Here is a 21,339-nt window from a genome sequence, read left to right on the forward strand (position 1 = left end):
AGGCCGGGCCCAAAAGGTTATGTGGGAGGAGAACAGTCAAGGACCCGTCGCCCAAAAAGTAGGCCGGACCCAAAAAGCAACATAAGAGCGGAACAATCAAGAGCCCGTCGCCTAAGAAATTGGCCGGGCCCCAAAAGGCAACGCTGGAGGAGAACAGACAAGGGCCCATTGCCCAAAAAGTAGGCCGGGCCCAAAAAGCGACACAAGAGCAGAACAATCAAGGGCCCGTCGCCTATGAAGCAGGCCGGACCCAAAAGGCGATGCGGGAGAAGAACAGTCAAGGGCCTGTCGCCCGAAAAATAGGCCGGGCCCAAAAAGCGACACAGGAGCAGAACAGGAAAAGGCCCGTCGCCCAAAAAGTAGGCCGGGCCCAAAAAGCGACACAGGAGCAGAAGAGTCAAGGGCCTGTCGCCCAAGAAGCAGGGCAGGGCCCAAAAGACAGCACAGGAGCAGAACAGTTGAGGAACCCGTCGCCCATGAAGTAGGTCATGTCCAAAGGATGACACAGGAGCAGAACGAATGGGATGTCCATCGCCCAAGAAGAGTGATGCTTAGCAGTTATGGCAGCATTGGAAACCATATATGCGCAACATAACTAAAATATATGAAGATAGCGTTGAGGGAGAGAGGGGAAAAACTACTTGCAAAACTAGTACACAGCCGAGGGAATGTACCATGGCATAATGAAGATAACCCCCACAGCCAAGATTATAGGAAGTTGGTTGGAGAGCCCTGAACTGGATTTCTGTTGATCACAACATTGAAGATGCGTGACATCGGATTTGCGCGTGTTGTCAGGTAATCCTTAGAGAGTAATATTGCTTTGGATATTGTACATATATCGCAGTGACGTTTAACATTGAATGTAATATTGCACGTTTAAATACAGTGGAGCCTGCATCTCAGACTTAATTCAAAAGATGTCTATGGAGAATAATTTATATATTATATATATTTATTATACTGGGAAAATCTTCAGACATATACACAGTCCTACCCATATACTTTAATGGCTCTTCCACCCCCTCAGTGGTGACGGATGGACGGAGGGAGCTCTTCTCTAGTGAATACTCTGGACTACTAAACTATGTGCCCGCTACATTCTTTCACCACTCATAACACAACCACTAATATAAAAGCATTTAGCAAATTATCAAATATTCCACATGAAGCATGCCACATCCAAACGACGGCACAAGTGCAGAACAGTGGGCGGGCCCGTCGCCTAAGAAGCAGGCCGGGCCCAAAAGACGGCACAAGAACAGGACAATGAGGGGGCCTGTCGCCTATGAAGCAGGCCAGACCCAAAGGGCGATGCTGGAGGAGAACAGTCAAGGGCCCGTCGCCTCAAAAGCAGGCGGGGCCAAAAAAGCGACGCAGGAGCAGAACAGTCAAGGGCCCGTCGCCCGAAAAGTAGGCCGGGCCCAAAAGGCGATGCTGGAGGAGAACAGTCAAGGGCCCGTCACCCAAAAAGTAGGCCAGGCCCAAAAAGCAACACAAGAGCAGAACAATCAAGGGCCCGTCGCCTATGAAGCAGGCTGTGCGCAAAAGGTTATGTGGGAGAAGAACAGTCAAGGGCCCGTCGCCAAAAAGTAGGCCGGACCCAAAAAGCAACACAAGAGCAGAACAATCAAGGGCCTGACGCCTATGAAGCAGGCCGGGCCCAAAAGGTGACGTGGGAAGAGAACAGTCAAGGGCCCGTCGCCCAAAAAGTAGGCCGGACCCAAAAAGCGACACAAGAGCGGAACAATCAAGGGCCCATCGCCTAAGAAATAGGCCGGGCCTTAAAAGGCGACGCGTGAGGAGAATCGTCAAGGGCCCGTCGCCAAAACAGTAGGCAGGGCCCAAAAAGCAACATAAGAGCAGAACAATCAAGGGCTCGTCACCTATGAAATAGGCCGCGCCCAAAAGGCGACGTGGGAGGAGAACAGTCAGAGGCCCGTCGCCCAGAAAGTAGGCCGGGCCCAAAAAGCGACACAGAAGCAGAACAATCAAAGGCCTGTCGCCTATGAAATAGGCCGTGCCCAAATGGGGACGCGGGAGGAGAACAGTCAAGGACCCGTCGCCTTACAAGCAGGCAGGGCCCAAAAAGTGACACAGGAGCAGAACAGTCAAGGGCCCGTCGCCCGAAAAGTAGGCCGGGCCCAAAAAGTGACGCAGGAGCAGAACAAATGGGGGACCCGTGGCCATGAAGCAGGCCGGACGCAAAAGACGGCGTAGGAGGAGAACAGTCAGGGGCCCATGGCCTATGAAATAGGCCGGGCCCAAAAGGCGACACTGGAGCAGAACAGTCAAGGGCCCGTCGCCCAAAAAGTAGGCCAGGCCCAAAAAGCAACACAAGGGCAGAACAATCAAGGGCCCGTCGCCTATGAAGTAGGCCGGGCCCAAAAGGTTATGTGGGAGGAGAACAGTCAAGGGCCCGTCGCCCAAAAAGTAGGCCGGACCCAAAAAGCAACACAAGAGCGGAACAATCAAGAGCCTGTCGCCTAAGAAATTGGCCGGGCCCCAAAAGGCAACGCTGGAGGAGAACAGTCAAGGGCCCGTTGCCCAAAAAGTAGGCCGGGCCCAAAAAGCGACACAAGAGCAGAACAATCAAGGGTCTGTCGCCTATGAAGCAGGCTGGGCCCAAAAGACAGCGCAGGAGCAGAACAGTCAGGGGCCCATGGCCTATGAAATAGGCCGGGCCCAAAAGGCGACACTGGAGCAGAACAGTCAAGGGCCCGTCGCCCAAAAAGTAGGCCAGGCCCAAAAAGCAACACAAGGGCAGAACAATCAAGGGCCCGTCGCCTATGAAGTAGGCCGGGCCCAAAAGGTTATGTGGGAGGAGAACAGTCAAGGGCCCGTCGCCCAAAAAGTAGGCCGGACCCAAAAAGCAACACAAGAGCGGAACAATCAAGAGCCTGTCGCCTAAGAAATTGGCCGGGCCCCAAAAGGCAACGCTGGAGGAGAACAGTCAAGGGCCCGTTGCCCAAAAAGTAGGCCGGGCCCAAAAAGCAACACAAGAGCAGAACAATCAAGGGCCCGTCGCCTATGAAGCAGGCCGGACCCAAAAGGCGATGCGGGAGAAGAACAGTCAAGGGCCTGTCGCCCGAAAAGTAGGCCGGGCCCAAAAAGCGACACAGGAGCAGAACAGGAAAAGGCCCGTCGCCCAAAGAGTAGGCCGGGCCCAAAAAGCGACACAGGAGCAGAAGAGTCAAGGGCCTGTCGCCCAAGAAGCAGGGCAGGGCCCAAAAGACAGCACAGGAGCAGAACAGTTGAGGAACCCGTCGCCCATGAAGTAGGTCATGTCCAAAGGATGGCACAGGAGCAGAACGAATGGGATGTCCATCGCCCAAGAAGAGTGATGCTTAACAGTTATGGCAGCATTGGAAACCATATATGCGCAACATAACTAAAATATATGAAGATAGCGTTGAGGGAGAGAGGGGAAAAACTACTTGCAAAACTAGTACACAGCCGAGGGAATGTACCATGGCATAATGAAGATAACCCCCACAGCCAAGATTATAGGAAGTTGGTTGGAGAGCCCTGAACTGCATTTCTGTTGATCACAACATTGAAGATGCGTGACATCGGATTTGCGCGTGTTGTCAGGTAATCCTTAGAGAGTAATATTGCTTTGGATATTGTACATATATCGCAGTGACGTTTAACATTGAATGTAATATTGCACGTTTAAATACAGTGGAGCCTGCATCTCAGACTTAATTCAAAAGATGTCTATGGAGAATAATTTATATATTATATATATTTATTATACTGGGAAAATCTTCAGACATATACACAGTCATACCCATATACTTTAATGGCTCTTCCACCCCCTCAGTGGTGACGGATGGACGGAGGGAGCTCTTCTCTAGTGAATACTCTAGACTACTAAACTATGTGCCCGCTACATTCTTTCACCACTCATAACACAACCACTAATATAAAAGCATTTAGCAAATTATCAAATATTCCACATGAAGCATGCCACATCCAAACGACGGCACAAGTGCAGAACAGTGGGCGGGCCCGTCGCCTAAGAAGCAGGCCGGGCCCAAAAGACATCACAAGAACAGGACAATGAGGGGGCCTGTCGCCTATGAAGCAGGCCAGACCCAAAGGGCGATGCTGGAGGAGAACAGTCAAGGGCCCGTCGCCTCAAAAGCAGGCGGGGCCAAAAAAGCGACGCAGGAGCAGAACAGTCAAGGGCCCGTCGCCCGAAAAGTAGGCCGGGCCCAAAAGGCGATGCTGGAGGAGAACAGTCAAGGGCCCGTCACCCAAAAAGTAGGTCAGGCCCAAAAATCAACGCAAGGACAGAACAATCAAGGGCCCGTCGCCTATGAAGCAGGCTGTGCGCAAAAGGTTATGTGGGAGAAGAACAGTCAAGGGCCCGTCGCCAAAAAGTAGGCCGGACCCAAAAAGCAACACAAGAGCAGAACAATCAAGGGCCTGTCGCCTATGAAGCAGGCCGGGCCCAAAAGGTGACGTGGGAAGAGAACAGTCAAGGGCCCGTCGCCCAAAAAGTAGGCCGGACCCAAAAAGCGACACAAGAGCGGAACAATCAAGGGCCCATCGCCTAAGAAATAGGCCGGGCCTTATAAGGCGACGCGTGAGGAGAATCGTCAAGGGCCCGTCGCCAAAACAGTAGGCAGGGCCCAAAAAGCAACATAAGAGCAGAACAATCAAGGGCTCGTCACCTATGAAATAGGCCGTGCCCAAAAGGCGACGTGGGAGGAGAACAGTCAGAGGCCCGTCGCCCAGAAAGTAGGCCGGGCCCAAAAAGCGACACAGAAGCAGAACAATCAAAGGCCTGTCGCCTATGAAATAGGCCGTGCCCAAATGGGGACGCGGGAGGAGAACAGTCAAGGACCCGTCGCCTTACAAGCAGGCAGGGCCCAAAAAGTGACACAGGAGCAGAACAGTCAAGGGCCCGTCGCCCGAAAAGTAGGCCGGGCCCAAAAAGTCAAGCAGGAGCAGAACAAATGGGGGACCCGTGGCCATGAAGCAGGTCGGACCCAAAAGACGGCGTAGGAGCAGAACAATCAAGGGTCTGTCGCCTATGAAGCAGGCTGGGACCAAAAGACAGCGCAGGAGCAGAACAGTCAGGGGCCCATGGCCTATGAAATAGGCCGGGCCCAAAAGGCGACACTGGAGCAGAACAGTCAAGGGCCCGTCGCCCAAAAAGTAGGCCAGGCCCAAAAAGCAACACAAGGGCAGAACAATCAAGGGCCCGTCGCCTATGAAGTAGGCCGGGCCCAAAAGGTTATGTGGGAGGAGAACAGTCAAGGGCCCGTCGCCCAAAAAGTAGGCCGGACCCAAAAAGCAACACAAGAGCGGAACAATCAAGAGCCCGTCGCCTAAGAAATTGGCCGGGCCCCAAAAGGCAACGCTGGAGGAGAACAGTCAAGGGCCCGTTGCCCAAAAGTAGGCCGGGCCCAAAAAGCGACACAAGAGCAGAACAATCAAGGGCCCGTCGCCTATGAAGCAGGCCGGACCCAAAAGGCGATGCGGGAGAAGAACAGTCAAGGGCCTGTCGCCCAAAAAGCGACACAGAAGCAGAACAATCAAAGGCCTGTCGCCTATGAAATAGGCCGTGCCCAAATGGGGACGCGGGAGGAGAACAGTCAAGGACCCGTCGCCTTACAAGCAGGCAGGGCCCAAAAAGTGACACAGGAGCAGAACAGTCAAGGGCCCGTCGCCCGAAAAGTAGGCCGGGCCCAAAAAGTGATGCAGGAGCAGAACAAATGGGGGACCCGTGGCCATGAAGCAGGCCGGACCCAAAAGACGGCGTAGGAGCAGAACAATCAAGGGTCTGTCGCCTATGAAGCAGGCTGGGCCCAAAAGACAGCGCAGGAGCAGAACAGTCAGGGGCCCATGGCCTATGAAGTAGGCCGGGCCTAAAAGGCGACGCTGGAGCAGAACAGTCAAGGGCCCGTCGCCCAAAAAGTAGGCCAGGCCCAGAAAGCAACACAAGGGCAGAACAATCAAGGGCCCGTCGCCTATGAAGTAGGCCGGGCCCAAAAGGTTATGTGGGAGGAGAACAGTCAAGGGCCCGTCGCCCAAAAAGTAGGCCGGACCCAAAAAGCAACACAAGAGCGGAACAATCAAGAGCCCGTAGCTTAAGAAATTGGCCTGGCCCCAAAAGGCAACGCTGGAGGAGAACAGTCAAGGGCCCGTTGCCCAAAAAGTAGGCCGGGCCCAAAAGGCGACACAAGAGCAGAACAATCAAGGGCCCGTCGCCTATAAAGCAGGCCGGACCCAAAAGGCGATGCGGGAGAAGAACAGTCAAGGGCCTGTCGCCCGAAAAGTAGGCCGGGCCCAAAAAGCGACACAGGAGCAGAACAGGAAAAGGCCCGTCGCCCAAAAAGTTGGCCGGGCCCAAAAAGCGACACAGGAGCAGAAGAGTCAAGGGCCTGTCGCCCAAGAAGCAGGGCAGGGCCCAAAAGACAGCACAGGAGCAGAACAGTTGAGGAACCCGTCGCCCATGAAGTAGGTCATGTCCAAAGGATGGCACAGGAGCAGAACGAATGGGATGTCCATCGCCCAAGAAGAGTGATGCTTAGCAGTTATGGCAGCATTGGAAACCATATATGCGCAACATAACTAAAATATATGAAGATAGCGTGGAGGGAGAGAGGGGAAAAACTACTTGCAAAACTAGTACACAGCCGAGGGAATGTACCATGGCATAATGAAGATAACCCCCACAGCCAAGATTATAGGAAGTTGGTTGGAGAGCCCTGAACTGGATTTCTGTTGATCACAACATTGAAGATGCGTGACATCGGATTTGCGCGTGTTGTCAGGTAATCCTTAGAGAGTAATATTGCTTTGGATATTGTACATATATCGCAGTGACGTTTAACATTGAATGTAATATTGCACGTTTAAATACAGTGGAGCCTGCATCTCAGACTTAATTCAAAAGATGTCTATGGAGAATAATTTATATATTATATATATTTATTATACTGGGAAAATCTTCAGACATATACACAGTCATACCCATATACTTTAATGGCTCTTCCACCCCCTCAGTGGTGACGGATGGACGGAGGGAGCTCTTCTCTAGTGAATACTCTGGACTACTAAACTATGTGCCCGCTACATTCTTTCACCACTCATAACACAACCACTAATATAAAAGCATTTAGCAAATTATCAAATATTCCACATGAAGCATGCCACATCCAAACGACGGCACAAGTGCAGAACAGTGGGCGGGCCCGTCGCCTAAGAAGCAGGCCGGGCCCAAAAGACGGCACAAGAACAGGACAATGAGGGGGCCTGTCGCCTATGAAGCAGGCCAGACCCAAAGGGCGATGCTGGAGGAGAACAGTCAAGGGCCCGTCGCCTCAAAAGCAGGCGGGGCCAAAAAAGCGACGCAGGAGCAGAACAGTCAAGGGCCCGTCGCCCGAAAAGTAGGCCGGGCCCAAAAGGCGATGCTGGAGGAGAACAGTCAAGGGCCCGTCACCCAAAAAGTAGGCCAGGCCCAAAAAGCAACACAAGAGCAGAACAATCAAGGGCCCGTCGCCTATGAAGCAGGCTGTGCGCAAAAGGTTATGTGGGAGAAGAACAGTCAAGGGCCCGTCGCCAAAAAGTAGGCCGGACCCAAAAAGCAACACAAGAGCAGAACAATCAAGGGCCTGACGCCTATGAAGCAGGCCGGGCCCAAAAGGTGACGTGGGAAGAGAACAGTCAAGGGCCCGTCGCCCAAAAAGTAGGCCGGACCCAAAAAGCGACACAAGAGCGGAACAATCAAGGGCCCATCTCCTAAGAAATAGGCCGGGCCTTAAAAGGCGACGCGTGAGGAGAATCGTCAAGGGCCCGTCGCCAAAACAGTAGGCAGGGCCCAAAAAGCAACATAAGAGCAGAACAATCAAGGGCTCGTCACCTATGAAATAGGCCGCGCCCAAAAGGCGACGTGGGAGGAGAACAGTCAGAGGCCCGTCGCCCAGAAAGTAGGCCGGGCCCAAAAAGCGACACAGAAGCAGAACAATCAAAGGCCTGTCGCCTATGAAATAGGCCGTGCCCAAATGGGGACGCGGGAGGAGAACAGTCAAGGACCCGTCGCCTTACAAGCAGGCAGGGCCCAAAAAGTGACACAGGAGCAGAACAGTCAAGGGCCCGTCGCCCGAAAAGTAGGCCGGGCCCAAAAAGTGACGCAGGAGCAGAACAAATGGGGGACCCGTGGCCATGAAGCAGGCCAGACGCAAAAGACGGCGTAGGAGGAGAACAGTCAGGGGCCCATGGCCTATGAAATAGGCCGGGCCCAAAAGGCGACACTGGAGCAGAACAGTCAAGGGCCCGTCGCCCAAAAAGTAGGCCAGGCCCAAAAAGCAACACAAGGGCAGAACAATCAAGGGCCCGTCGCCTATGAAGTAGGCCGGGCCCAAAAGGTTATGTGGGAGGAGAACAGTCAAGGGCCCGTCGCCCAAAAAGTAGGCCGGACCCAAAAAGCAACACAAGAGCGGAACAATCAAGAGCCTGTCGCCTAAGAAATTGGCCGGGCCCCAAAAGGCAACGCTGGAGGAGAACAGTCAAGGGCCCGTTGCCCAAAAAGTAGGCCGGGCCCAAAAAGCGACACAAGAGCAGAACAATCAAGGGTCTGTCGCCTATGAAGCAGGCTGGGCCCAAAAGACAGCGCAGGAGCAGAACAGTCAGGGGCCCATGGCCTATGAAATAGGCCGGGCCCAAAAGGCGACACTGGAGCAGAACAGTCAAGGGCCCGTCGCCCAAAAAGTAGGCCAGGCCCAAAAAGCAACACAAGGGCAGAACAATCAAGGGCCCGTCGCCTATGAAGTAGGCCGGGCCCAAAAGGTTATGTGGGAGGAGAACAGTCAAGGGCCCGTCGCCCAAAAAGTAGGCCGGACCCAAAAAGCAACACAAGAGCGGAACAATCAAGAGCCTGTCGCCTAAGAAATTGGCCGGGCCCCAAAAGGCAACGCTGGAGGAGAACAGTCAAGGGCCCGTTGCCCAAAAAGTAGGCCGGGCCCAAAAAGCGACACAAGAGCAGAACAATCAAGGGCCCGTCGCCTATGAAGCAGGCCGGACCCAAAAGGCGATGCGGGAGAAGAACAGTCAAGGGCCTGTCGCCCGAAAAGTAGGCCGGGCCCAAAAAGCGACACAGGAGCAGAACAGGAAAAGGCCCGTCGCCCAAAGAGTAGGCCGGGCCCAAAAAGCGACACAGGAGCAGAAGAGTCAAGGGCCTGTCGCCCAAGAAGCAGGGCAGGGCCCAAAAGACAGCACAGGAGCAGAACAGTTGAGGAACCCGTCGCCCATGAAGTAGGTCATGTCCAAAGGATGGCACAGGAGCAGAACGAATGGGATGTCCATCGCCCAAGAAGAGTGATGCTTAACAGTTATGGCAGCATTGGAAACCATATATGCGCAACATAACTAAAATATATGAAGATAGCGTTGAGGGAGAGAGGGGAAAAACTACTTGCAAAACTAGTACACAGCCGAGGGAATGTACCATGGCATAATGAAGATAACCCCCACAGCCAAGATTATAGGAAGTTGGTTGGAGAGCCCTGAACTGCATTTCTGTTGATCACAACATTGAAGATGCGTGACATCGGATTTGCGCGTGTTGTCAGGTAATCCTTAGAGAGTAATATTGCTTTGGATATTGTACATATATCGCAGTGACGTTTAACATTGAATGTAATATTGCACGTTTAAATACAGTGGAGCCTGCATCTCAGACTTAATTCAAAAGATGTCTATGGAGAATAATTTATATATTATATATATTTATTATACTGGGAAAATCTTCAGACATATACACAGTCATACCCATATACTTTAATGGCTCTTCCACCCCCTCAGTGGTGACGGATGGACGGAGGGAGCTCTTCTCTAGTGAATACTCTAGACTACTAAACTATGTGCCCGCTACATTCTTTCACCACTCATAACACAACCACTAATATAAAAGCATTTAGCAAATTATCAAATATTCCACATGAAGCATGCCACATCCAAACGACGGCACAAGTGCAGAACAGTGGGCGGGCCCGTCGCCTAAGAAGCAGGCCGGGCCCAAAAGACATCACAAGAACAGGACAATGAGGGGGCCTGTCGCCTATGAAGCAGGCCAGACCCAAAGGGCGATGCTGGAGGAGAACAGTCAAGGGCCCGTCGCCTCAAAAGCAGGCGGGGCCAAAAAAGCGACGCAGGAGCAGAACAGTCAAGGGCCCGTCGCCCGAAAAGTAGGCCGGGCCCAAAAGGCGATGCTGGAGGAGAACAGTCAAGGGCCCGTCACCCAAAAAGTAGGTCAGGCCCAAAAATCAACGCAAGGACAGAACAATCAAGGGCCCGTCGCCTATGAAGCAGGCTGTGCGCAAAAGGTTATGTGGGAGAAGAACAGTCAAGGGCCCGTCGCCAAAAAGTAGGCCGGACCCAAAAAGCAACACAAGAGCAGAACAATCAAGGGCCTGTCGCCTATGAAGCAGGCCGGGCCCAAAAGGTGACGTGGGAAGAGAACAGTCAAGGGCCCGTCGCCCAAAAAGTAGGCCGGACCCAAAAAGCGACACAAGAGCGGAACAATCAAGGGCCCATCGCCTAAGAAATAGGCCGGGCCTTATAAGGCGACGCGTGAGGAGAATCGTCAAGGGCCCGTCGCCAAAACAGTAGGCAGGGCCCAAAAAGCAACATAAGAGCAGAACAATCAAGGGCTCGTCACCTATGAAATAGGCCGTGCCCAAAAGGCGACGTGGGAGGAGAACAGTCAGAGGCCCGTCGCCCAGAAAGTAGGCCGGGCCCAAAAAGCGACACAGAAGCAGAACAATCAAAGGCCTGTCGCCTATGAAATAGGCCGTGCCCAAATGGGGACGCGGGAGGAGAACAGTCAAGGACCCGTCGCCTTACAAGCAGGCAGGGCCCAAAAAGTGACACAGGAGCAGAACAGTCAAGGGCCCGTCGCCCGAAAAGTAGGCCGGGCCCAAAAAGTCAAGCAGGAGCAGAACAAATGGGGGACCCGTGGCCATGAAGCAGGTCGGACCCAAAAGACGGCGTAGGAGCAGAACAATCAAGGGTCTGTCGCCTATGAAGCAGGCTGGGACCAAAAGACAGCGCAGGAGCAGAACAGTCAGGGGCCCATGGCCTATGAAATAGGCCGGGCCCAAAAGGCGACACTGGAGCAGAACAGTCAAGGGCCCGTCGCCCAAAAAGTAGGCCAGGCCCAAAAAGCAACACAAGGGCAGAACAATCAAGGGCCCGTCGCCTATGAAGTAGGCCGGGCCCAAAAGGTTATGTGGGAGGAGAACAGTCAAGGGCCCGTCGCCCAAAAAGTAGGCCGGACCCAAAAAGCAACACAAGAGCGGAACAATCAAGAGCCCGTCGCCTAAGAAATTGGCCGGGCCCCAAAAGGCAACGCTGGAGGAGAACAGTCAAGGGCCCGTTGCCCAAAAGTAGGCCGGGCCCAAAAAGCGACACAAGAGCAGAACAATCAAGGGCCCGTCGCCTATGAAGCAGGCCGGACCCAAAAGGCGATGCGGGAGAAGAACAGTCAAGGGCCTGTCGCCCGAAAAGTAGGCCGGGCCCAAAAAGCGACACAGGAGCAGAACAGGAAAAGGCCCGTCGCCCAAAAAGTAGGCCGGGCCCAAAAAGCGACACAGGAGCAGAAGAGTCAAGGGCCTGTCGCCCAAGAAGCAGGGCAGGGCCCAAAAGACAGCACAGGAGCAGAACAGTTGAGGAACCCGTCGCCCATGAAGTAGGTCATGTCCAAAGGATGGCACAGGAGCAGAACGAATGGGATGTCCATCGCCCAAGAAGAGTGATGCTTAGCAGTTATGGCAGCATTGGAAACCATATATGCGCAACATAACTAAAATATATGAAGATAGCGTTGAGGGAGAGAGGGGAAAAACTACTTGCAAAACTAGTACACAGCCGAGGGAATGTACCATGGCATAATGAAGATAACCCCCACAGCCAAGATTATAGGAAGTTGGTTGGAGAGCCCTGAACTGGATTTCTGTTGATCACAACATTGAAGATGCATGACATCGGATTTGCGCGTGTTGTCAGGTAATCCTTAGAGAGTAATATTGCTTTGGATATTGTACATATATCGCAGTGACGTTTAACATTGAATGTAATATTGCACGTTTAAATACAGTGGAGCCTGCATCTCAGACTTAATTTAAAAGATGTCTATGGAGAATAATTTATATATTATATATATTTATTATACTGGGAAAATCTTCAGACATATACACAGTCATACCCATATACTTTAATGGCTCTTCCACCCCCTCAGTGGTGACGGATGGACGGAGGGAGCTCTTCTCTAGTGAATACTCTGGACTACTAAACTATGTGCCCGCTACATTCTTTCACCACTCATAACACAACCACTAATATAAAAGCATTTAGCAAATTATCAAATATTCCACATGAAGCATGCCACATCTAAACAACGGCACAAGTGCAGAACAGTGGGCGGGCCCGTCGCCTAAGAAGCAGGCCGGGCCCAAAAGACGGCACAAGAACAGGACAATGAGGGGGCCTGTCGCCTATGAAGCAGGCCAGACCCAAAGGGCGATGCTGGAGGAGAACAGTCAAGGGCCCGTCGCCTCAAAAGCAGGCGGGGCCAAAAAAGCGACGCAGGAGCAGAACAGTCAAGGGCCCGTCGCCCGAAAAGTAGGCCGGGCCCAAAAGGCGATGCTGGAGGAGAACAGTCAAGGGCCCGTCACCCAAAAAGTAGGCCAGGCCCAAAAATCAACACAAGGACAGAACAATCAAGGGCCCGTCGCCTATGAAGCAGGCTGTGCGCAAAAGGTTATGTGGGAGAAGAACAGTCAAGGGCCCGTCGCCAAAAAGTAGGCCGGACCCAAAAAGCAACACAAGAGCAGAACAATCAAGGGCCTGTCGCCTATGAAGCAGGCCGGGCCCAAAAGGTGACGTGGGAAGAGAACAGTCAAGGGCCCGTCGCCCAAAAAGTAGGCCGGACCCAAAAAGCAACACAAGAGCGGAACAATCAAGGGCCCATCGCCTAAGAAATAGGCCGGGCCTTAAAAGGCGACGCGTGAGGAGAATCGTCAAGGGCCCGTCGCCAAAACAGTAGGCAGGGCCCAAAAAGCAACATAAGAGCAGAACAATCAAGGGCTCGTCACCTATGAAATAGGCCGTGCCCAAAAGGCGACGTGGGAGGAGAACAGTCAGATGCCCGTCGTCCAGAAAGTAGGCCGGGCCCAAAAAGCGACACAGAAGCAGAACAATCAAAGGCCTGTCGCCTATGAAATAGGCCGTGCCCAAATGGGGACGCAGGAGGAGAACAGTCAAGGACCCGTCGCCTTACAAGCAGGCAGGGCCCAAAAAGTGACACAGGAGCAGAACAGTCAAGGGCCCGTCGCCCGAAAAGTAGGCCGGGCCCAAAAAGTGACGCAGGAGCAGAACAAATGGGGGACCCGTGGCCATGAAGCAGGCCGGACCCAAAAGACGGCGTAGGAGGAGAACAATCAAGGGTCTGTCGCCTATGAAGCAGGCTGGGCCCAAAAGACAGCGCAGGAGCAGAACAGTCAGGGGCCCATGGCCTATGAAATAGGCCGGGCCCAAAAGGCGACACTGGAGCAGAACAGTCAAGGGCCCGTCGCCCAAAAAGTAGGCCAGGCCCAAAAAGCAACACAAGGGCAGAACAATCAAGGGCCCGTCGCCTATGAAGTAGGCCGGGCCCAAAAGGTTATGTGGGAGGAGAACAGTCAAGGGCCCGTCGCCCAAAAAGTAGGCCGGACCCAAAAAGCAACACAAGAGCGGAACAATCAAGAGCCCGTCGCCTAAGAAATTGGCCGGGCCCCAAAAGGCAACGCTGGAGCAGAACAGTCAAGGGCCCGTTGCCCAAAAAGTAGGCCGGGCCCAAAAAGCGACACAAGAGCAGAACAATCAAGGGCCCGTCGCCTATGAAGCAGGCCGGACCCAAAAGGCGATGCGGGAGAAGAACAGTCAAGGGCCTGTCGCCCGAAAAGTAGGCCGGGCCCAAAAAGCGACACAGGAGCAGAACAGGAAAAGGCCCGTCGCCCAAAAAGTAGGCCGGGCCCAAAAAGCGACACAGGAGCAGAAGAGTCAAGGGCCTGTCGCCCAAGAAGCAGGGCAGGGCCCAAAAGACAGCACAGGAGCAGAACAGTTGAGGAACCCGTCGCCCATGAAGTAGGTCATGTCCAAAGGATGGCACAGGAGCAGAAGGAATGGGATGTCCATCGCCCAAGAAGAGTGATGCTTAGCAGTTATGGCAGCATTGGAAACCATATATGCGCAACATAACTAAAATATATGAAGATAGCGTTGAGGGAGAGAGGGGAAAAACTACTTGCAAAACTAGTACACAGCCGAGGGAATGTACCATGGCATAATGAAGATAACCCCCACAGCCAAGATTATAGGAAGTTGGTTGGAGAGCCCTGAACTGGATTTCTGTTGATCACAACATTGAAGATGCGTGACATCGGATTTGCGCGTGTTGTCAGGTAATCCTTAGAGAGTAATATTGCTTTGGATATTGTACATATATCGCAGTGACGTTTAACATTGAATGTAATATTGCACGTTTAAATACAGTGGAGCCTGCATCTCAGACTTAATTCAAAAGATGTCTATGGAGAATAATTTATATATTATATATATTTATTATACTGGGAAAATCTTCAGACATATACACAGTCATACCCATATACTTTAATGGCTCTTCCACCCCCTCAGTGGTGACGGATGGACGGAGGGAGCTCTTCTCTAGTGAATACTCTGGACTACTAAACTATGTGCCCGCTACATTCTTTCACCACTCATAACGCAACCACTAATATAAAAGCATTTTACAAATTATCAAATATTCCACATGAAGCATGCCACATCCAAACGACGGCACAAGTGCAGAACAGTGGGCGGGCCCGTCGCCTAAGAAGCAGGCCGGGCCCAAAAGACGGCACAAGAACAGGACAATGAGGGGGCCTGTCGCCTATGAAGCAGGCCAGACCCAAAGGGCGATGCTGGAGGAGAACAGTCAAGGGCCCGTCGCCTCAAAAGCAGGCGGGGCCAAAAAAGCGACGCAGAAGCAGAACAGTCAAGGGCCCGTCGACCGAAAAGTAGGCCGGGCCCAAAAGGCGATGCTGGAGGAGAACAGTCAAGGGCCCGTCACCCAAAAAGTAGGCCAGGCCCAAAAAGCAACACAAGGACAGAACAATCAAGGGCCCGTCGCCTATGAAGCAGGCTGTGCGCAAAAGGTTATGTGGGAGAAGAACAGTCAAGGGCCCGTCGCCAAAAAGTAGGCCGGACCCAAAAAGCAACACAAGAGCAGAACAATCAAGGGCCTGTCGCCTATGAATCAGGCCGGGCCCAAAAGGTGACGTGGGAAGAGAACAGTCAAGGGCCCGTCGCCCAAAAAGTAGGCCGGACCCAAAAAGCGACACAAGAGCGGAACAATCAAGGGCCCATCGCCTAAGAAATAGGCCGGGCCTTAAAAGGCGACGCGTGAGGAGAATCGTCAAGGGCCCGTCGCCAAAACAGTAGGCAGGGCCCAAAAAGCAACATAAGAGCAGAACAATCAAGGGCTCGTCACCTATGAAATAGGCCGTGCCCAAAAGGCGACGTGGGAGGAGAACAGTCAGAGGCCCGTCACCCAGAAAGTAGGCCGGGCCCAAAAAGCGACACAGAAGCAGAAGAATCAAAGGCCTGTCGCCTATGAAATAGGCCGTGCCCAAATGGGGATGTGGGAGGAGAACAGTCAAGGACCAGTCGCCTCACAAGCAGGCAGGGCCCAAAAAGTGACACAGGAGCAGAACAGTCAAGGGCCCGTCGCCCGAAAAGTAGGCCGGGCCCAAAAAGTGACGCAGGAGCAGAACAAATGGGGGACCCGTGGCCATGAAGCAGGCCGGACCCAAAAGACGGCGTAGGAGCAGAACAATCAAGGGTCTGTCGCCTATGAAATAGGCCGGGCCCAAAAGGCGACGCTGGAGCAGAACAGTCAAGGGCCCGTCGCCCAAAAAGTAGGCCAGGCCCAAAAAGCAACACAAGGGCAGAACAATCAAGGGCCCGTCGCCTATGAAGTAGGCCGGGCCCAAAAGGTTATGTGGGAGGAGAACAGTCAAGGGCCCGTCGCCCAAAAAGTAGGCCGGACCCAAAAAGCAACACAAGAGCGGAACAATCAAGGGCCCGTCGCCTAAGGAATTGGCCGGGCCCCAAAAGGCAACGCTGGAGGAGAACAGTCAAGGGCCCGTTGCCCAAAAAGTAGGCCGGGCCCAAAAAGGGACACAAGAGCAGAACAATCAAGGGCCCGTCGCCTATGAAGCAGGCCGGACCTAAAAGGCGATGCGGGAGGAGAACAGTCAAGGGCCTGTCGCCCGAAAAGTATTCCGGGCCCAAAAAGCGACACAGGAGCAGAACAGGAAAAGGCCCGTCGCCCAAAAAGTAGGCCAGGCCCAAATAGCGACACAGGAGCAGAAGAGTCAAGGGCCTGTCGCCCAAGAAGCAGGGCAGGGCCCAAAAGACAGCACAGGAGCAGAACAGTGGGCGGGCCCGAAGCCTAAGAAGCAGGCCGGGCCCAAAATACGGCACAAGAACAGGACAATAAGGGGGCCTGTCGCCTATGAAGCAGGCCAGACCCAAAGGGTGATGCTGGAGGAGAACAGTCAAGGGCCCGTCGCCTCAAAAGCAGGCGGGGCCCAAAAAGTGACGCAGGAGCAGAACAGTCAAGGGCCCGTCGCCCGAAAAGTAGGCCGGGCCCAAAAGGCGATGCTGGAGGAGAACAGTTAAGGGCCCGTCACCCAAAAGTAGGCCAGGCCCAAAAAGCAACACAAGGACAGAACAATCAAGGGCCCGTCGCCTATGAAGCAAGCTGTGCCCAAAAGGTTATGTGGGAGAAGAACAGTCAAGGGCCCGTCGCCCAAAAAGTAGGCCGGACCCAAAAAGCGACACAAGAGCGGAACAATCAAGGGCCCGTCGCCGAAGAAATAGGCCGGGCCTTAAAAGGCGACGCGTGAGGAGAATCGTCAAGGGCCCGTCGCCAAAATAGTAGGCAGGGCCCAAAAAGCAACATAAGAGCAGAACAATCAAGGGCTCGTCACCTATGAAATAGGCCGGGCCCAAAAGGCGACGTGGGAGGAGAACAGTCAGAGGCCCGTCGCCCAAAAAGTAGGCCGGGCCCAAAAAGCGACACAGAAGAAGAACAATCAAAGGCCTGTCGCCCGAAAAGAAGGCCGGGCCCAAAAAGTGACGCAGGAGCACAACAAATGGGGGACCCGTGGCCATGAAGCAGGCCGGACCCAAAAGGTTATGTGGGAGGAGAACAGTCAAGGGCCCGTCGCCCAAAAAGTAGGCCGGACCCAAAAAGCAACACAAGAGCGGAACAATCAAGAGCCCGTCGCCTTAGAAATTGGCTGGGCCCCAAAAGGCAACGCTGGAGGAGAACAGTCAAGGGCCCGTTGCCCAAAAAGTAGGCCGGGCCCAAAAAGCGACACAAGAGCAGAACAATCAAGGGCCCATCGCCTATGAAGTAGGCCGGACCCAAAAGGCGATGCGGGAGAAGAACAGTCAAGGGCCTGTCGCCCGAAAAGTAGGCCGGGCCCAAAAAGCGACACAGAAGTAGAACAATCAAAGGCCTGTCGCCCGAAAAGTAGGCCGGGCCCAAAAAGTGACGCAGGAGCAGAACAAATGGGGGACCCATGGCCATGAAGCAGGCCGGACCCAAAATACGGCGTAGGAGCAGAATAATCAAGGGTCTGTCGCCTATGAAGCAGGCTGTGCGCAAAAGGTTATGTGGGAGAAGAACAGTCAAGGGCCCGTCGCCAAAAAGTAGGCCGAACCCAAAAAGCAACACAAGAGCAGAACAATCAAGGGTCTGTCGCCTATGAAGCAAAAGGTAACGTGGGAAGAGAACAGTCAAGGGCCCGTCGCCCAAAAAGTAGGCCGGACCCAAAAAGCGACACAAGAGCAGAACAATCAAGGGCCCATCGCCTAAGAAATAGGCCGGGCCTTAAAAGGCGACGCGTGAGGAGAATCGTCAAGGGCCCGTCGACAAAACAGTAGGCAGGGCCCAAAAAGCAACATAAGAGCAGAACAATCAAGGGCTCGTCACCTATGAAATAGGCCGTGCCCAAAAGGCGACGTGGGAGGAGAACAGTCAGAGGCCCGTCGCCCAGAAAGTAGGCCGGGCCCAAAAAACGACACAGAAGCAGAACAATCAAAGGCCTGTCGCCTATGAAATAGGCCGTGCCCAAATGGGGACGCGGGAGGAGAACAGTCAAGGACCCGTCGCCTTAAAAGCAGGCAGGGCCCAAAAAGTGACTCAGGAGCAGAACAAATGGGGGACCCGTGGCCATGAAGCAGGCCGGACCCAAAAGACGGCGTAGGAGCAGAACAATCAAGGGTCTGTCGCCTATGAAGCAGGCTGGGCCCAAAAGACAGCGCAGGAGCAGAACAGTCAGGGGCCCATGGCCTATGAAATAGGCCGGGCCCAAAAGGCGACGCTGGAGCAGAACGGTCAAGGGCCCGTCGCCCAAAATGTAGGCCAGGCCCAAAAAGCAACACAAGGGCAGAACAATCAAGGGCCCGTCGCCTATGAAGTAGGCCGGGCCCAAAAGGTTATGTGGGAGGAGAACAGTCAAGGGCCCGTCGCCCAAAAAGTAGGCCGGACCCAAAAAGCAACACAAGAGCGGAACAATCAAGAGCCCGTCGCCTTAGAAATTGGCCGGGCCCCAAAAGGCAACGCTGGAGGAGAACAGTCAAGGGCCCGTTGCCCAAAAAGTAGGCTGGGCCCAAAAAGCGACACAAAAGCAGAACAATCAAGGGCCCGTCGCCTATGAAGCAGGCCGGACCCAAAAGGCGATGCGGGAGGAGAACAGTCAAGGGCCTGTCGCCCGAAAAGTAGGCCGGGCCCAAAAAGCGACACAGGAGCAGAACAGGAAAAGGCCCGTCGCCCAAAAAGTAGGCCGGGCCCAAAAAGCGACACAGGAGCAGAAGAGTCAAGGGCCTGTCGCCCAAGAAGCAGGGCAGGGCCCAAAAGACAGCACAGGAGCAGAACAGTTGAGGAACCCGTCGCCCATGAAGTAGGTCATGTCCAAAGGATGGCACAGGAGCAGAACGAATGGGATGTCCATCGCCCAAGAAGAGTGATGCTTAGCAGTTATGGCAGCATTGGAAACCATATATGCGCAACATAACTAAAATATATGAAGATAGCGTTGAGGGAGAGAGGGGAAAAACTACTTGCAAAACTAGTACACAGCCGAGGGAATGTACCATAGCATAATGAAGATAACCCCCACAGCCAAGATTATAGGAAGTTGGTTGGAGAGCCCTGAACTGGATTTCTGTTGATCACAACATTGAAGATGCATGACATCGGATTTGCGCGTGTTGTCAGGTAATCCTTAGAGAGTAATATTGCTTTGGATATTGTACATATATCGCAGTGACGTTTAACATTGAATGTAATATTGCACGTTTAAATACAGTGGAGCCTGCATCTCAGACTTAATTCAAAAGATGTCTATGGAGAATAATTTATATATTATATATATTTATTATACTGGGAAAATCTTCAGACATATACACAGTCATACCCATATACTTTAATGGCTCTTCCACCCCCTCAGTGGTGACGGATGGACGGAGGGAGCTCTTCTCTAGTGAATACTCTGGACTACTAAACTATGTGCCCGCTACATTCTTTCACCACTCATAACGCAACCACTAATATAAAAGCATTTTGCAAATTATCAAATATTCCACATGAAGCATGCCACATCCAAACGACGGCACAAGTGCAGAACAGTGGGCGGGCCCGTCGCCTAAGAAGCAGGCCGGGCCCAAAAGACGGCACAAGAACAGGACAATGAGGGGGCCTGTCGCCTATTAAGCAGGCCGGGCCCAAAAGGTTATGTGGGAGGAGAACAGTCAAGGGCCCGTCGCCTAAAAAGTAGGCCGGACCCAAAAAGCAACACAAGAGCGGAACAATCAAGGGCCCGTCGCCTAAGAAATAGGCAACGCTGGAGGAGAACAGTCAAGGGCCCGTTGCCCAAAAAGTAGGCTGGGCCCAAAAAGCGACACAAGAGCAGAACAATCAAGGGCCAGTCGCCTATGAAGCAGGCCGGACCCAAAAGGCCATGCGGGAGGAGAACAGTCAAGTGGCCCATCACCTGAAAAGTAGCCTGGGCCCAAAAAGCGACACAGGAGCAGAATAAATGGGGGGCCCGTGGCCATTAAATAGGTTGGGCCCGAAAGACGGCGCAGGAGCAGAACAGTCAGGGGCCCGTCACCTATAAAATAGGCTGGTCCAAAAGGGAGAGGCTGGAGGAGAATAGTGAAGGGCCCGTGGCCATGAAGCAGGCAGGACCCAAAAGAGAGCGCACGAGCAGAACAGAATAGGCTGGTCCAAAAGGTGACACTGGAGGAAAACAGTCAAGGGCCCGTTGCCCAAAACGTAGGCCGGGCCCAAAAAGTGATACAAGAGCAGAACAATCAAGGGTCCGTCGCCTAGGAAGCAAGCCGGGCCTAAAAGACAGCTCAGGAGCAGAACAGTCAGGGGCCCGTCGCCTACAAAATAGGCCGGGGCGAAAAGGCGATGCTGGAGGAGAACAGTCTAGGGCCTGTTGCCCAAAAAGTAGGCTGGCCCAAAAAGCAACACAGGAGCAGAACAATTGAGGGGCCCATGGCCATGAAGCAGGCCGTGCCCAAATGACGGCGCAGGAGCAGAACGGTCAGGGGCCTGTCGCCTATGAAATATGCCGGGCCCGAAAGGCGATGCTGGAGGAGAACAGTCAAGGGCCTGTCGCCCAAAAAGTAGGCCGGGCCCAAAAGGTAGTGCAGGAACAGAAGGTCCTACAGATCGCCAAAATCCCTCTACCTGCTCTGTTGCTAGGGATGGATGGATGAAGGAACGATCTGTCAAGTAGGGTGGAGAGTTTTCTACCATTACATTTTGTTATTGCCATGCATTTATCATATTGATTGGAAAATGCTCCCAATACACGGAACCTGTGGCCTAATGGTGTACCCTACAGTTAGAAAGTTTAAAACACTTCTATTTTAGCTCTGTATTTCGCCCGTATTTTGCAAACCGTAGTATGGAGCTAATATAAATCTTTGGGGAAAATTTCCTAAGACTGTCATCTATGACGTTGGGCTTAGTATGATTTCTCCTTACACACAGTGCGCTACAGAGTGAGTTTATATATTGAGCTCTTCGATTGGCCTTTTTACAAATGTATGCCAGGTCTGACCCGACGTACATTTCTGAGATAATTAACACCAGAAACTGATGGGACTGATGCTAAAAGAGGAAAAGTTGCACATTTTTTCACAAATACCTGCGACTTCTTTCACTTCAGAAACTGGCGTAAATGTGGCTTTACATAC

The sequence above is a fragment of the Eleutherodactylus coqui genome, chromosome 13 (assembly GCF_035609145.1).
Source record: "Eleutherodactylus coqui strain aEleCoq1 chromosome 13, aEleCoq1.hap1, whole genome shotgun sequence".
Taxonomy (NCBI): domain Eukaryota; kingdom Metazoa; phylum Chordata; class Amphibia; order Anura; family Eleutherodactylidae; genus Eleutherodactylus; species Eleutherodactylus coqui.